This window comes from Hyla sarda, chromosome 3 (genome assembly GCF_029499605.1).
Source record: "Hyla sarda isolate aHylSar1 chromosome 3, aHylSar1.hap1, whole genome shotgun sequence".
Lineage (NCBI taxonomy): Eukaryota > Metazoa > Chordata > Amphibia > Anura > Hylidae > Hyla > Hyla sarda.
The window spans coordinates 28,658,654-28,663,184 of record NC_079191.1 but is presented as its reverse complement, the minus strand read 5'-3'; the positions used below and the strand labels follow the sequence as shown (position 1 = coordinate 28,663,184).

Below are 4,531 nucleotides of genomic sequence, written 5' to 3'. Positions count from 1 at the left end.
CCCTTTAGCTCCGCCAGCCCAGGACAAGCTCGCTGACCCGCTGCCAGCACCCCACACCGCTGCAGGGGACCTTCCCAATCCCCAGACCCCTGCCATATACTAAAGCCTGCAGGCCCGTAAGCAGCAATTGGAAACCAGCCAGCCCACCACCCGCAGACCCCCCCCCCCCCCCAAATCATAAGAGAAGGTAAAACACTCACCGGACCCCACTGGCGAAGGACCAGCAGGGGTGACTTCTGTTCCAGTGAGCATCCTGCCCGCATCGGTGGATCTCCTCAGGTCACTCGCAGAAGCATAGACCATCAAGCCCGCAGAAGTCGCCACAGAAGCCGCAGAATCCCCAGCCGGGGCCGTGCTCAGCGGTCTGGATACCAGAGAAGGAGGGCGCACCTGCCCACCCCTCCATCCTTCCGGCACCAATGGAACATATGCAGCAGCTGAAGCTGGAGAATCCGCCCCTTGATCCAGCAGAATCTCATCCTCACTGACGTCACTAGGAGCAGGGTCAGCATCATTCTCCCCGCCAAAGGACCGATCATCTTCTGGCAAAAAGGCAGCCTGCCCTTCTTCATCTCCACTAGACCCAGCAAGGTCCATGGCAGGGGGAGCCTGTGTAGACACCAAGCCAGCGGGTACAGCCCCAGCACAGCCTGCAGCTCTCCAATAGCCCCATCCCCCTACAGCAGCAGTGGACTGAGCATGGGCCACAGTATGTTCCTCCAGGCGCAGGGGACCCGTGGCATCATCATGTCGGCCATCCCGTTTCACCTCACCCAAACGGCCTCTGGCAACCCCCCAAACCTGCCCCCCCCAAGACCTGCCATAATGGGAGGTAAAGGGATCCGAATGGAGACTCACCCTGCGGCTCCGGGCACGTGGAGAAGCATCAGGTGAAAGCCGCACTGGGGGGGCGAGAGCGCCGACCGCTGGACCGGACCCCGGACCACCCAGCCCGCTGCACCACCACCCGGGACAGCACCTTGAACTGGTCCTCCAGTCACTGAGGACCCCGCCGCATCACCTCCTCTCCCAACCGCCGCAACACCTCATCCACGGTAGAAACCATCACCGGGTGGGAGCACTGAGATCCTCTTCTAATCTTCGACACCTCGCTGTCGACTGGCTCCGCCTCTTCCTCCCTGGCCTAAATACCCCCTTCCTACTCCTCCTACTTCCTCCTTCTCCTCACCTTGAATATTAACCCCCCATTAACCCTTTCTTACCTGGCCATCATCCCCCTGTCATGCGCCCCTCCACTACAATTTTCTCCCCTCCAGGGCTTACTCAGCCGCAAGAAGGTTTGCAGTGTCTCCCAGGTAGACGGCACGCGCTCCCTTCATTCCTATGGGAGCGCTGATGATGCCCAAGTGCTGTACTCAGGTCTTTTTGGCACGGACATAGAAAATAATGGAGAGATCACAGTGGGGCCACAGCGGTTGGACTCATTGCGATCCGCTACTTATCCCCTACCCACGTTAATTTTTACCATAGTTCTCCTTTAATCGGCCAGAACACACCCAAAATTGGTACCAGCCAAACTTTCCCCTGCATTCTGCCATTTCTCTCAGCTGCTCTTTTTCTACCTGCTTGTAAGGCATGCCTATAAACCCATTCCTAATTCCTTAAAGGGGTGCTTCGCCCACAGACATCTTATTCCCTATCCTTTAGATAGGGAATAAGATTTTTAGGGTTGGAGTATCCCTTTAAGAGCCAGTGCACGTACCCAAAAGTTTATTCATTGAAACTGTATTACCACTAGCAAGTTCCCTGCATGAGTCCCATTCATCAGAAAAAGGCTCATGCACAGAACTTGCTGGGTGTCCTACGGTTGCCTCGGCAACTGTACCACCCAGCATCAGTTGCCTCTCTAGCACCGCATTGTGCAGATCACACAGGAGAGCAGCTTTGGATACTTAAAAAAAGAGCTTATTTAATTCACATTTTGCTAACACTATTTTTCACACAAATAAATAAAATGAATCAAACAAGTCAAGGAACAGTTTTTAACGAGGGGAACTTTATTTATTATTTATTAAAATGTTTGTGTAGGGATTTTATGTAACCTCCCATCACTCACAAAGAGCGTACAGTAACTAACTCAGGACAGGAAAAACCTCCAGAGGGGAGGAAACCTGTAGGGAATCCATGGCTACTGTATTGCCCTTCCTCTGGGCATACTAAAGGAGGTTACCTCTAGAATTTGGGCAAATGTGTCTGTGTATGTGCGTGATTCCTGGGGCTGTGCCTTCATGCAACTTCTTGCTGTAAGTCCGGAAATGCGATTCCACATCCTGGAAATACTGCATCGAAAATAGGAAAAGAAAAGAAAGATTATTTATTATGTTTATTAAAGAAATGTACATGGAAAATGCACTTATCAGTCATGTGTATGCACTTACCAGTCATCTTACTGTAAGTCCGGAAATGCGACTCCACATCCTGGAAATACTGCATCTAAAATAGAAAAAGAAAAGAAAAGAAAGGAAAAGAAAGATTATTTAGTATGTGTTTATTATAGAAATGTATATAGAAAGTGTACTTACCAGTCATGTGTATGCACCTATATTCCAGGGTCCCTACAGTGTCCAACATCAGCCCCTCACTGATGAAGAATGAGCAGGAGCAGTGTTATTTCTGCTCAGTGCTGCTCTCTGGTGGACAATGGTTATGACATCACATGTGTGACACGCTGCTCCTCCTGGGAGTTCTATTTCAGTAGTGCTGCTCTCTGATTGGCTGAAAATAGGAAAAAAAAACTTTTTAACATATTCTGACTGTTATCTAAGGGATTTTTGGCAATTTTTATTGAAATGGTGCTACTTGTTATATTTGTTTCTCCTAACCAGCCACTCAGTATTTTGTAATATCATTTGGTCACCCCAACAGCCTGGGCCCATAGGTTTCTTCCCTGTAGGCTCAATGAGCATCTCTGGCTGCTGGGATTTCTGATTAGTGACGCCCCTGACGTTGCGGTGTGAAGCGGAAGGACGTCACTTGGCAGACGTCCCCGGCAGCCAGCGCTGCTCATTGTTTAAAGTGGTTGTGGCTCCTGCTACCAGTTCAAGATCAGGAAGCATGGGCCGAGATTGACATACAACATCAGTGATCCCCTGTGGCTGTCCAGCTGTAGCAAAACTACAACTCCCAGCATGCCCTGACACCCTTCAGCTGTCAGGACATGCTGGGAGTTGTAGTTTTGCAACAGCTGGTAGGACATCTGTCGGAAGAGGGGAAAAAACGCCAAGGATAAAGCAATGTGAGCTTTGAAAAACGCCAGCCCAAGCCTAGGAACAAACACAATTATTGTGTGGCCAAAAATTAAAAACACCACACAAAACTGCTCCCTCGTTTCTTTTCTCCCAAAGATGCCATCTTTGCCAAAAACACTGGGGGGAGATTTATCAAGACCTGTGAAGAGGAAAAGTTGATAAGTTGCCCATAGCAACCAATCAGATCACTTCTTTCATTTTTGAAAAGCCTCTGAAAAGTGAAAGAAGCGGTTGCTATGGGCAACTTTTCCTCTTCACAGGTTTTCATACATCTCTCCCAATGTGTAGTATTATTATTATTATTATTATAAAAGGCGTTTTTTTCATTGGCACTTTTCTATCCCACACGGCTTTTCTACAAGCTATGTGAGTCTTTCATCATGTGACTCAAGGATTTCTATTGAAAAATTGGGAAGAAAAACGCCAAAACTTCATAAAAAAAAAAATACTGTTGGCATCCCACAAATTTGATAAATTTGCCTAAAAACACCATAAAAGGATGAAGAAAACCCCATTAGTGTCTGGCGTTTCATATTACCCTATTGATTTCAACCTGACATGTGCCCGCAGCGAACATGATGTTTTTTTTTTTTTTTTTACAAACACGCCAAGTGTAATCCCGGCTTAAATAAATTTTTTCACAATAGCTTGGAACAGGCTGTGTTATATATTTGCATAGTTGTGGCGTACAGCGTGTGCCGCATTTATGTGATGGCTTTCCGCTGGCATATACCGTATATACTCGAGTATATATATACGATTTTTCATGCTGAAAACACCCCCCTTGGCTTATACTCGAGTGAACTCTCCACCCGCAGTGGTCTTCAACCTGCGGACCTCCAGAGGTTTCAAAACTACAACTCCCAGCAAGCCCGGGCAGCCATCAGCTGTCCGGGCTTGCTGGGAGTTGTAGTTTTGAAACCTCCGGAGGTCCGCAGGTTGAAGACCACTGCGGCCTCCGACATCATCCAGCCCCCTCTCACCCCCCTTTAGTTCTGTACAGTACTCACCTCCGCTCGGCGCTGGTCCGGTGCTGCAGGACTGTCTGGAGAGGAGGTGGTCCGGTGGGATAGTGGTTCCGGGCTGCTATCTTCCCCGGGGAGGCCTCTTCTAAGCACTTCGGGCCCGGCCCCTGAATAGTCACGTTGCCTTGACGACGAAGCAGAGGTACGTTCATTACCAACGTACTTCTGCGTCATCGTCCAGGCAACGCCTCTATTCCGGGCCCACAGCGCGGAGAAGAGGCGCCCCCGGTGAAGATA

At 49.2% G+C, this 4,531-nt stretch overlaps 1 long non-coding RNA gene across 1 annotated transcript; it reads right to left on the bottom strand.

Moving 5' to 3' along the window:
• Positions 1-1,997: 1,997 nt before the first annotated feature.
• On the bottom strand, positions 1,998-4,294 carry LOC130361229 (uncharacterized). Its single transcript, XR_008890914.1, has 3 exons — positions 4,280-4,294; positions 2,400-2,736; positions 1,998-2,300 (listed from the first exon to the last, which is right to left on the bottom strand). It is a non-coding gene; the product is annotated as an uncharacterized LOC130361229 (long non-coding RNA).
• Between the last annotated feature and the right edge of the window lie 237 nt (positions 4,295-4,531).